The sequence below is a fragment of the Malaclemys terrapin genome, chromosome 1, assembly GCF_027887155.1.
Source record: "Malaclemys terrapin pileata isolate rMalTer1 chromosome 1, rMalTer1.hap1, whole genome shotgun sequence".
Classification (NCBI taxonomy): domain Eukaryota; kingdom Metazoa; phylum Chordata; order Testudines; family Emydidae; genus Malaclemys; species Malaclemys terrapin.
In genome coordinates this window covers 126,905,917-126,919,884 of record NC_071505.1, presented here as the reverse complement: position 1 = coordinate 126,919,884, position 13,968 = coordinate 126,905,917, and the positions used below count along the sequence as shown (strand labels likewise).

The 13,968-nt window shown below is 33.2% G+C and overlaps 1 long non-coding RNA gene across 1 annotated transcript; it reads left to right on the top strand.

Annotated features, from left to right (window-relative positions):
- Window positions 1–136: 136 nt before the first annotated feature.
- LOC128842433 (uncharacterized) lies at window positions 137–13,766 on the top strand. Its single transcript, XR_008446000.1, has 3 exons — window positions 137–850; window positions 10,077–10,142; window positions 13,009–13,766. It is a non-coding gene; the product is annotated as an uncharacterized LOC128842433 (long non-coding RNA).
- Window positions 13,767–13,968: the final 202 nt, after the last annotated feature.

Below are 13,968 nucleotides of genomic sequence, written 5' to 3'. Positions count from 1 at the left end.
TGCTTGGCCCTTATAACTATCTTGGCACAGAGTCAAAAGCTGATAAGCATTTGGGCGAGACAGCTCAACTGCTGTGCTGGAAGAAAAACAGCTGCCATGATTGCTGTTTGATTGAGAGCGCTTACACACACACACACACAAAAAACACGTCGGACGGCAAAGAGGAGCTACAAATGCCTGAGGATTCAGCTTTAGAGGATCAACACACATTTTCCTTTAAAAATATATAAGTATTATAAGGTTTTTCCTCTCTCTTTCTCTCTCTCGCTCTCTTTTAAGAAAATGTACTACGTAGAATTGCTTTTCTTCTTCCCATCCCCCCTTCAAAACCTCAAGCAAACTCGAGGAATCATGCCAAAAGTCCCGTTGCTAGTTACCAAGTGCATTTTTTTAAACGTCCCTTTGATACTTCTTTCCCTCATGCTTGCTGTGGAATATGCAAGTGAGATAATCTTTCCATTACTTAGAAAAGCAATTAAAAACAACTTTCAGTTGAACTTTCCTTTTTATTGAGGGGGCAAAAGAAGGGGGGGAAGGGGAGAAGAGGGAGAATATTTTTTCCTCTTCCCAGAACCCAACATTTGGCTTTTTCCATTTGTGGCAGATCACTGTAACTCTATTGTAAAACAACTTCCTGCCCCTTTTGGCTCAAGTTCCAGAAGCTGCTAGGCTAAGTTCATAGCACAAACTTTTTTTCTCCTTGCCGAAGAAGCAAGACAAAAAAATCCTTGCTAATTATTTTGCCCTCTTTTTTGCAAATGGATTCATAAGATGAATTTATTGCAGTCCCCTTAACAATGTTACAAAAGAGACGTCCGTATACCAGCTGGATAATTCATAAATTTAAAAGGTGGGGTTATTATATATATATTTTAAATTATTATTTTAAATTGTAAGTCTTAACATCAGCACTGATAACATGCTAAGCTGCTTCATCTACTGTATTTAATTTGTATATCTATCATAGCTCAGATCGCTGGCTTAGTGTATGTAGCCCCCCCGCCTCTACTTTTCATCTGCTTTTACACTCTAAACTAATCTGTACCTCTCCTCTTCACTCTCCCCACCCCTCAATTTATCCTAATGAAAATACCCATCCAAAACCTCCCTCTCCCTGCTAAAAACTAGATGTTTGCAGTTCTCTGGTGCAACCAAAAGGTAAAAAATAAGGCCTCCACAACTTGCTCTCTCACACTCTCTCTCTCTCTGTGTTTCTCTCATAGCAACAGCATTTCCTGGTACGCCTGCTTTGGCATCCATCAGCATTTTTACCCGTCCAAGTGTCCTTTTGCGTCACATCTCGCCATTTCAGTCAACCAATGAATTCTCCCTGTTGTAATAATATATGTGTGTGTGTGTGTGTGTGTATCTATATCTATATATTCTGTTATTAGTATGTTCAAAAAATGTTTTATATGCTTTCCTTCCAAAAATGCTGTCAAATTGTTCGATTTGCCCTACCATGGGGGAAAAAAGAGATCTTACACTATTCAACCTGAGGGTGTCTCCTCCTGAAAGAATTTTACCATAAGAAAAAAGGGGTTAGGTGATTAGTTAAGGAAAGCCATAGTTGTCACTCTGATTTAATATTTATTCTGCTTATGCCATTATCTCTATCATGGCTGGACTTTAAACCAGCTATGAGGTTTCATGTAATTAGAAGTCTATACAATATATTTCAATGGTCTCATGAAATACTCCTGATAAAAATATTTAATGAAGTTTTGTTCATTAAAATGTGGATTAGGAAATAGTGTCAGGAAAAGAAATATGATGAAAAAAAGAAAGCTGAGATGTAACATTTTATTCCCTTGCAACAATCGGTTTCCCTCCCCAGAGACTTCTCTCCAGCCTTCTCTGAAAAACTCACTATCCTGCAAAATGGACTAAAGGTATTTAAAGTCATAGCTTTTCCAAACGGCAGTCCCATTTTCATTTTTTATAAACGGAATGACTCAAACATACAGTATTTCAATGGTCTGACTTACTGTCACTTTTAAAATAGTTCAAGAGATTTTATACTTAACACTGTTTAAAGACACCATAGCTTCGGATACTACCATTCAAACTCCTAGGATGTACTCTGCCTGATTGCTCACTAGCAAAAGCCATACTGCTAAGAACCCATATTACACTAATTAAAACCACAGCCCCTACTGTACTTGACAGTACATATTTTCCTGCTACATATAATGCAGTATACTGAAAACCATCTTCCCTTTTTCAAACATAACTTTTATCGCATTTGATCTATTAAAGCAATGCATCAGCCAGCTCTAGAAAGTCTAGGGCAGTACATGTGGTTTTCTACACAATGAGCCATAGCTGAGCTGAGCTGTGCTGTGCTGCATCCTGAATGACTACTGAAATATTTAAAGACTCGCTCATATCCAACTTTCTCATACAACCTCAAAATCTTGAGAAAGTGCTCAGTCAACCACTAATATTCTCATCAGGATAAATATTTCTTCATGAAGCCAAATATATGCTTTATGGTCTACCCTTACCAATTTTTTTAACAATATGAAACCACAAAATGTTTTTAATATTTGTTTTTGGGGCATCACAATGCAAAATGTTTATGTGACTATCACAACACAGGATGACAAAACATCCAAATACTCTCTTCTATCCCTCTTTTTGCTGAAGTAAGATCATGTTTAAGAATCATGAGCCAAGCCTGTAGTAGCTTATAAATGATATGTCCATTGCATACAGAGTGCATACATGCAGACACATGTGCCATCAATTCAGACAACTTCCTGACAGTTAAAAACTGAAAGAAAAATAAACTGTGGACTCTAAACCTATTGGACATTAGAACTATTTTTATCCAATTTCTTATTGCTAACGTTGAACATGACATTTACTGTGGCATGCATTTGTCAGCACACGCAGGCAAAAGTTATAAACCCTTTACAAAAGAATGCAGATTATATTCCACTGTGTATCCAACAATTTTTGTACCGTTCACACAAATACAAATATTATTTCAGATTTTTTTGGAATGGTTGGACTAAATTATCCAAAGATCTTTGCTTTCAATTATGTTAATTCTCTAAATGCATGTTAGTTTTTGTTTCTCAACATCTGTTGATTAATTCCTGTCCATTTTATGTCAGAATAAAGATCTCCCTCTTCTCCATCTTCCAATTTTTGATAAAGTAAGAAACTGAAGACAATTAAGCTCATCTTTTTTCTGTATCTCAACTGGGAGAACTTTTGGGGGATGGAGGAGAGGGGGACTAAAATGAATCTCCATTATGCAATTATGGCTGCAAATGCATAGTTTAACAATCGTTTTAATTATCTGAGCCCTTACATCTGTTACCATAACCCTAAAATAAGAGTGAAAGTAACCAAATTTTAAATCACTGAACAGAAAAAATAAGGTTTAGAAGAGATAAGGACAAACAAACAAAATTTAATTCTGTACTCTGTTCTTATTGGAGCAAGGATTCAAAAAAAGGAAGTGGAAACATTATTTTAAGTCCATTATCTATGAATGAGTTCAAAAATATAAATAGTTAACACGAAGGTGATATTTTGATATTAACATTATTATATATTTTTATAACCTTTTCTTCCCATTTATCACAAGACCAGTCTGTAGGAAACACAATATCAAACCTCCTCTTTTTATCCCTTCTGTTTGTATGCTTATATTTTTAATTCACAGTAGGCTCTCAGCTTACCTAAAACAAAGATTTAACCTTGGTTCAGTGTAGTAGAGGTACCAAAACTAAATTTAGATTTAAAGAAACAGTGCATTTTTTTCGTTTTCCTGTACACAATAACTGAATATTTAATAATGGGTAGCACTTAATTACCTCATATATATATATATATAAAAATGAAAATGCATATAAATTGGAGAAAGCTAACCCAATCGAGCAAATTATTTTTCTACAGTAAGTCTCTGCAGAAAAATTTAATTGCTTGTCTTAGAAACACATTTTTTAATAATGTCCAAAAATATTCATTTTTGTCATAACTGACAACACTGAGAATGCTTCCTATATAACAGAAAGTTTTTCTTTTTAAAGATACTTACCAAAAGTTAAAAACAAATCTTAAAAAAGCAAAGCAGTCTTACCCATTGTCCGCTTAAGACTCAAGGTGACTTACAAAATCAAAATTACTGTATATTTTACAATCTGTTCAGTATTTACATATTGTACAGTCCTGTTTTAATAAGATTCTGACTAGTCTTGTATAACACCCTTTAATGTCAATGTAACAGTGGCAGTTTAGTCATGGGGAGAAAAGACCCCTAAATACCTATACACCAAATAAAGAAAATTTTGAAATAAGTGTTTCTGAATGTGTAAAGGTGGCTTGAATAAGAATGCATTTCAAAGATATTTTCCTTCAAAACATAATAAAGCATTTTGCAAAAACATTTCCTTCATTATACTGTATTTTAACAGGAATGTTTTATAGAAAACTTGGCATTAAAATGGTATCAACACAAATGAAACTCTGGCAGGAGGACAATTTTTTTTCAGGAAGAAAGCATTAAACAGTGCATTGCATTAGCAGTTTTAAAAAGTGTGTTAAGCAACACATTTTTGGTTCTTTTGTAACTATTTTTAAATGTACATAGCCGTGTGCTTAAAACTGACAGTATCAACATTTTGTACTATGTACCGTATTGATGAATGATCACACCACAAGCATAGAATCAAAATACAAGATTAAATGTTGCTTACTGGCTTCTGTTTAGTTGTCATAAATATGCTGCAAAGTTTTCATCTGCTAATTTCATAGCAGTGTATATCTGTGATGGAGGGCTAATCTTGAAACTAAGCAACTATATAAAGTAGTGTATTTTTTATTTTTAGAGGACAAGGGACTATCTGAACACTTACAGCACAACACATTTTATTTTACTAAAATTTAAATCAGTAACTGCACAGCACATTTTTGAAATTCAATATGGCTTTTCACATTTACACTAGGATATATTAATTCATGGTCTGATGAACTTTAATTTATTTTTAATGCAGGGACTGGACTATATAGTTTTACATTATAGATTATGGCCATTGTGTGATAGTCTAAGTCATTTCCTTTAATATCTTTTAATAGAAAGCAATATAGCATAATACAATATAAGTTAGTTTCTATATAATGTATATAAAACATACATGTCTGCTCTGAAGTTTTCTGAAGGTCCTGTCTACCATGCTCACCCCAGTTTGAGTAGTGCCAGGTGTCCCACTGAAAGCAATAAATATTTTAAAAATATTAAAAGTCAATCTACAGAAAAAAATCTGTTTCCTTATTTTTGAGATTTTAGTTGCAATAGTTTATATTCCCAAATTAGCTAAACAATAAAAATTATCATAGATATTAGGATTTACAGTATACGAATTAGCAATTTCTATTAACAGTGAAGGCATCTATGTATCATTATACAGAACAACAGAGATCCATTACACGTTCCAGGACTCTATACTTCATGAATAAAATATATTATTACTAGTTGTTAAAATGTATTTTGCAGCGGACTCTTGTAGTATTTACTTTTTCTCCTTTGATTGTTGAGGGGGCATTGTTTGTTTTACAAAGATGTTTTTTATTATGATTTTTAAATATAAGAAATAGAGCAGACAAGTTACATTTTTTAAATAAACATCAAGGGGCCAAATTCTGCCACCCTACCTTACTCAGTGAGTAGCCCCACTGCAATCAACACACAATTAAAGGAGATGAAATAAATGATGCGAAGGCCACCTATCTTGACAGCTACTGAATGTCGTATTTTATGCACCAAGTTGAATATCGTAGAAATGTTAAAAGATCTCTATTATACTGTACAATAATACTTTTACTCCTTCACTGGTGACTGACATTACCCAGTTTTTATGCTGTATATCTTCTGTTCTATTCTAATGCCTATGGCAATATTTCTACCCTGATATCACTGGTGAACATAGGGCCAGAGTAAGTGGTTTTTAAACAGAACTCTCCACTGATTTAAATAGGAGTTCTACTTAAAATGTTATGGTGTTTTAGCTAGCCTACAGAAACAAATTCTGAAGAAGAAAAAGCTCACTGTTAAACAATACATGACAAGCTGCAATAGGTTAGCAAATATATGTGCTTTAATTTGTAATGAAATCCACAAAAACAGGATTAAAATAATTTTATACTGTAAACTACCATACATTTTCAAACAAGATAGTAAATTCTCTGAGAATAAGGTTGCAATATTCTAGATTTCGCATCTTTAAATTATAAGGAGAGGAGTAAAATTTTCAACAAAGGTAATTATAATGGTAAATGAGAAGATAAGATACTGTACCAATTACTATAAATGTCTTTAAACAAGAAAACTTCAGTAACATGTGGATGTGCATTACAATAAAACATACATTAAATAATTACAGTTCTTCATTTATTTACAGATATGTATATTTATGCAAGATTCTGCAAACACGATTTAACATGTTATCCAGTTGCAAATTGATTATTAATATTGTTTATATATTATATGTTTAACCTTAGTTTTCCAAGCTCAGTTAAACATATATTTCTCTTTAGCCAATTTATACTATAGTAAATGATACACAAGATACATTTTAACTTCATCTAGCTAGCTTTGGTGTATAAAAGGTTGAAACTCAAATCTGAAATTATAAAGAACAAAATATTTAGCAGTGGTGGAATTAAATCCTCTTTCACAAAAGAGAATCTCCTAACAAGTACTATGTTGACACAATATTGTCAAAGCAGTAAAACCCCATCCCAAGAGAAAAAATAATCCCTTTATACATGTTATTTTTACCTAATTAAAAATACTTTAAAATAACCACAAATCTTTTCACATTTTAAAAGGCTATGCTTACTTTTCAACACAGATAGCAATTATGAAAGCTAGGTGTTGATCAAAGATCACCATAGTCATTCAACCATTTTTATAATCTGTCTTCTATTATATTATCAGAGGGGGAATTTATTTTTCTCCTTAGTCATATTATATGTACCAATGTTATCAAATGTTAGCAATTTCAGCCATCATCATAACCCTTACACTTAGTAATGAATATATGAATGGACTTCATACTGTATATATGGACTTCATACTGAATGTGATGAGGTTCAATAAGTATGATAAAATACACATATATGATCAGATTTTTTTAATATATAAAGGTGTACTCACACAGAAAAAAATATACAATTTCTAACAAATGTACACACTTTTTTCATATTTACAGATATGGTAGAAAACATATAAAGAGCATTAAGAATTGGAAAAAGAAAGGAAATGTGAATACTAGATCAAATTCTGATCTGAGTTACACTGGTATAGATTCAGAGGAGCTGTGCTGATATTGACTCTAATGATGGATTCACATCAGTGTAACGGAGAGCAGATTTAGCCAAAAGGCTTCAACTCAGCCTATTATATTTTGGAACTGCAACATGTATGGTCCTATAGAAAGAAGTATCAATTACACAAATCAATGTTGCATATAAATATGTTTTTTTTCAAATGTGCTACAATACCAACAGAAAACAGAATTTCCATTCTTCTGTGATATTGCAGCAAATCTTAAATGAATTGCAAAAAATATTGTTTCCTATTAATTCTTATTTTAGTTTTATTGAAAATTAATCAGCATGCATGTAATTTTAAATGTATTTGATCTTTTAATAAAGGTAACTGCAGCATAAAATCCAAACAAAGTTAACAGAACACTTGGTGTAAGGAAGATTTGCCACAAACTTTTGCTATGCTACATAAATTGATAAAATGTATTAATTGGCATCATCAATAAAAAAAATGCCATGAAAACCTGTTACCAGATTTATTCAGTCAACAGTTATTTCAAAATAATTCCTTTTCAGCATACTGAAAGCCCTCAGTGGACATTAGTGACAAATACCATGCAAAATCTCAATTTTAAAAATTAACCATTTTCTGCTAGGCATAAATCCATCTCTTAAATTGCAATAAGATAGATTTTAAATGAATGAGAGATAAATTCAAAATTGCACCTTTCAACATTTTTATTTTAACACATTTATTTTAGCTATAGCAATGGTATCCCATCATTTTATTGGTCCACCAAACAAGTTTCAAGACAACTGTACTGTAAGTTAGCTAGTGAAAATGAGTAACATCATAAAGTAATCTTGCATAATTACACAAACACCTTTTGTCTCTTGGCAACAAGGCAGTGAATACTTTTGGTAGAAAAACAGACTTCTCTTTGACTTATTTATAAACACATCTTTTTAGAGAGCTTTTTATGCTAATACTAGTATCATAATTGTCCTTTAACATCAATATCAATTCTGTGATAGGAACAGAAAGAAGTTTACCATAAACTGCTTTAACAAAACACCATGCTGATATTTTATTTCTAAAATGTATGTGTGTATTTACACACATCCACTATATATCCTGCATGTGTGTGTATACATATATTTACACACATGCAGCATTTAACCAATGGAATATCTACAGTAACACAGAATTATATATGTCTACAAATTTTTGAGGCACTTCATAGTGTAAGGCCTGCAGTATCATGTCCTGGGTATACAGTCCTATTTAATATAAATAACAGTATTTTGCTAATATGACAAAAATTACTAATATAATTTACAATTTTTTTGTCAAAATATAAATACAAATGTGCCCTTTCTTAGTCCTAATTCCATCTCACTTTTTTCCTTACTATACTAAAAAAAATCTGAATATTATCATGAAACTTTCAGGAATGTTTTTGACCTATATTAAACTTAGACAATTTCAAATAAAGAGTGTAATGCTTTTTACACATGGCACCTGAATTTGTGCATGTACTGTTCCCAAAAGCTAATAACTAATGTCATCACAAAGTAACAGATTATAGCACATCAGTAATCTTTTAACCCTTGACACTAATTTAACCCATTCATTACTAGATCCACAGTATATGTAAACTTAGCTATTATCTAAATTAATGGCACTTGAGATCTCATACATTCAGGAGCACTGAAACAATTAAGGCAATTGGCATAAAATCAAACATTTTTGTCTAATGGGGTACTGCACAGTGCACACCTACACATCCAGAACAAAATTTTATTCTCAGGTCCACACAACAAAGCTCAACGACAATGTTCTGTTCTCCTTTTGTGCACAGAACTTCCACTGGCAACACTGATGAGTTTTCTACATGTGTCAGGAGACCAGAATATCAAGATTGAAATTAAACATGTGGATCCTCAGAAGATAAATTTTATTGTGTGTTTTGTACTTATTCAGACACTGACACACAGAAAGATGTGCGCGCATGTGTGTTATTTACACATGGAAAGATTTTTATAGGAAAATTAACCAAACCCATGCCAGTTTGACACTCTCTGTACTCATTCTGAGTGTAGCCAATAAATGAACGAGAATTTAGGTCAGTCCAAAAAAATTTAAACTCTCAAAAAATATTATTCTGTGTTTTAATCACTGTATGCTACATTAGCCTTTGAATATATAGGCCCTGGTAGAAACATTTTGTTATCCTGTCAGAGAATGCCATTTGAATAGCGTATACTATTTTTCTCTACAAAGCAGATCTGTTTAGGGTGAATCTCTGCTGTGGAAAATACAAGGATGTAATTCTCCTACTGCAGAAAAAAACAGAAATGACAGCACTTGTACAGAATACGATTTTATTTTCAGAGATGTAATGGCAGAAACATAAATAGCACATTTGAACTGTGCTATTTTCTATATACTTCTGTTATTCATAGAAAAATAAATATAAACATGTAAACATATAACATGCAGCTACATGTACACATGTAGCATTTTAATTCAAATAATTCAAAGGTAAAAAGGCCAAAGGAACAAATTCCACCCTGGGGAAAGTTGACACATTTCCATTAATTTCAACTGAATTGTGCCCAATTATAACAGGCCTAAATGTTTACCAGGCAATTTAGCGTTAAGGAAATCCCTCACCTCCCTAACAAAAAAAAATGAATAGACTCGACAGTTTTCGTATTAAACCCAAAACCTCGCCAAACCCCAATTCTAACAGCATTTTTTCCCTCCTTTTTCTCCACGTCAACTACAGTGAGAATAACTACTCAAGGGACCAACAAAAGTCAGTTGCATAATTCTGCTGGCCGTCAAAATAAAGGTAAAACAAGAGTGAACTTAATACATTTGGGGATTGTTTTGAAAAGGGAGTCTCATCTTATGAGGTTGCTTAATGAGACTGGCTCTTGCATAAGTTTAACTGTCTAGATCACATTCGGAAATCATTCTGACACTATAATGTTGTTAAAGTGCTATGTATATTTATTTTTGTAATTTGTATAACATCTATCACTGTAATGGCAATTAAACGTCAGATATCTTGAAGGAATCCCAGCCTTGCTATTGAGATCTACAATGTATATGAGATGTTTAAATCATTACCAGGGATGCCAATACTACAGAATCAACTTAACACTTGTAATGGAGTGTTTGTCACTTTCGTGCACCCTGCCAGAGATAATGTTCTTTTTAAAAGAGTGAAAACCACATTTGAATCAACTCCTAGGACAGCATGTTAAAAATTCAGAAGGCATCTCAGTAAGAAAACCTTCAAAATGTCCCCACTCAGTTCGATGATTTAAGAGGTGGCATCTTTCAGTATGTACTAAAACCCCCTTACTACTAAATATGTTATACTGGATAGAGTATTTATTGGGAAAATTAAAGTTAATTGCAAGACAGCTCTTAAGAAAAGAAATACTTGTTTACTAACAGAAAGTAAGTCCCTAATCTTAAGTGACATTGTCAGTTCAACTGAGGGTCCCAATTTTGTTTTTAAAAAGAAAGGAGCACTTAGAAAACCTAAGATTGGCAGAAATGTTTCCTTCATTTTTCTAAAAATTCCAGTTCTAGAAGTCTTTTTGTTCAGAATAAACATTTCCCTATAGCAGTGGTTCTCAAGCTATTTATCATTGTGGGCCACATCCAATACTACCTGTATGACGCTGAGGATGTCACATGGGCTGCAGCTGTGTGCTAATTGGGCTGCTGGTTGAGAACCACTGCCCTATTGTCTGCAACCCAACATTGCATCACTGTCCTAGTGCATTAGAACCAAAAGGTGAAAAATCACTAAATGAACAATAAGGCACAGTGAAACTCACTCATCTATTTTCACTCTACGCTAAATACACAGCAAAAAGGCAAACAATATTGCTGCCTATATGCAAAGGTAACTCTTTGTATTTTCAATATTCATTATTTTAAATATAACTTGTTAACAGAGGGAAGGAATTTAAATATATATGATTTCTGATCTGACAGTGTTCCTTCTATTAGGCAACATTTAAAATGGACATAACCCACATTTTTTAAAATTCTGATTTATATGAAAGCCTCAGTTATTAAACTGAAAGATTTTTAAAATCTAATTTATATTTCATGATTTAAAACTATTTTATTTTTCACTTCTCTTCACTTGGACAAAGAAAAGATATTTGCCCATTTCAGTGTTGTATGTAGTCAGTTTTACTTGCCGGTTCTCATGTACTAGCACCAGGCTGTGCTTGCTTGATTCCATAGCTGAGCTGTTTTCATTAAAATCAAATAAAAAATCATAAGCATTCTATGTACAATGGGTTTTGTTTAAATCATCTTATTTTCTTTTGTTTTATTACTCAATCCAAATTTTGGACATAAAAGTAGTTGACAGTCTCTATTTGAATACATACAATTCCCAAAATATGTTCTTTACTTTGAAAAACAAGAAACTTAGTTTTTTATTTGAGATTGATAGAATTCAAGAAAAGAAAATTTTAAAAGGCGAGAACTAAAAAGAGCAGTCTGTAATAAATGATAGATTATTTGCAATCTTGTAGAAGCATTACATTTTCCGGGCTATATTTTCCTTTGTTCAAAAGGCAACTATAGCATACAGCCCAGTCACATGGAGTGTGCTGGTGAGGTCTGCAGCATCTGAAAGAAACTGGCCCCTGTAACTGGTACACTCCCCCGCCTCAAGGAGAAGAATCCTGCACAATTGTCAAATCTATGTTGAAAATCCACTGCTCCAACCTCTCTGTCAACCCCTGCCCAAAGCACCTCACTGTTCAATTGCTTTTTGGAAGTCCCAGCATAATTGTGCTCTACAGTACATTGGGGGTCTCTCACTTCTGCACAGGCTCTCCATATCCTCCTCCCTACTCCTGCCGCAGTATTGCACGAGATCCAATACGGTCCAGGCCTTCCCTCCCTACACACACACGATCCAGTATGGCTCAGGCCCTCCCTCTCTCCACACACACACACACACACACACACACACACACACACACACACACACACACACACACACACACACACAGGCATGAACAAATGCAAGCAAGCTTTGCCCACAGTATGCTAATGACACAGACATACAAGCACCTAGTACAAGGTGTAGGGCTTATTACCAGAGTGGTCCAATTGTAGTCAGTAGAAATACTCACAAGTAGCAAACATTACAGCAGTTAGTGTTGTCAGGCTCAACTACTGTTGTCAGGCTCAACTAGTGTTGTCAGCCAACAGCAATATAATGGACGCAATTCTCTGCTCCATTACACCAATTATAGCCAGCATACTCCATTGTTTTTAAGGGAGTTACGCTGGTGTAAAAAGTGGCATAACGGGGTGGAGAATCAAAGTCAGTATGACTAGATCTATCAAAGTTTGAGGGTAAATAATTATTTTAACATATTTTAGCCCTGAGCCTGCACTTGAATCTATTCTTGTAGGTAGGTAGGTAGATGTCATAAAGTTTTATATACTGTTTGTTATTTATTTTTATGAATGTAACATTATAAGTTTTTTTTTATTCCTTTGTGCTCAATTTTAACCCTGCTGTGTTTTAAGCAACTTGGTTAAGTCATCAGAGATTAATGGCTTATCTTTGGAAATAAGGAAAAATTTGTAAGACCATATTTTTATTCAAGATATATATGTTCACAGGTTGAGTAATTATTTGGGGATCTAACTGTTTTATTTCATAGATTTCAGTGATGAATGGAGAATATCATACAGAAGAAACAGATGAATGTGGGTAACAGAACATAATATACATCTTTCAAATGTATGAAATATTTTTTTCTGAAGGAAATATTATAGCATTATATTAAATATTATAAATTAGCTGAAATAAATTTCACAATGATCACTGGTCACATTAAGCAGCTAAAATGATACATCAGGTTCTGCTTTCAGACTGCGAGTAAATCAAGAATAACCTTTTGAAGTCAAACAGAATCATATTGCTGTAAAACCAATGCAAGTGAGAGAAGAATCTAGTCCACTTATACACCGGCTTTTACATTTTACATCATCATCAACTCCATTTTACATGATCCTTCACTATTTAGGGAGTTCAATGGGTGATTTGACAAAGTAAGGACAGTACCTTTGTATGGTATATCCCGTACATGTTGAGGATGTCTTGGGCATAAGGTGATAAAATCTGACGGAGTACGCTGTCACATTTCTTTGCAAGATGAAAAACTGTGCATATTTTGAGATAAGGTCTCTGTCCCAAATGTCCAGATTTAGTATCTCAGTTACCATATTTTAGGATTCACTTTTTAGACAAATTTAGTAACTTTCTCTTATCTAATAATCTCTGCTTAGAAAATTAAGATTAGCAAATTCAGAAAATAATGTTAAAATAATTGCAAATTCTTTACTGCCATTTAAAATGTGAACTGATGTAAGATTTTCAAATCAGAGAAATAAAGCACTTGCAGATGTTATACTGGAATTAATTGAACAATGTATTTTTGCCAGGACAAAGCTAATCACAGTGAAAAAGGAGTAATTACATACATATTGGTAAATGAAAGGGTTAATCAATTTTGTTAATTTGTATTTTATTGTTTGGTATAAGTACAAATAATGAAGAGTTTTATATGAAGTAAACATGATACTCTGCCATTCTATGCCAGCACGTGCCTAAATTAGTT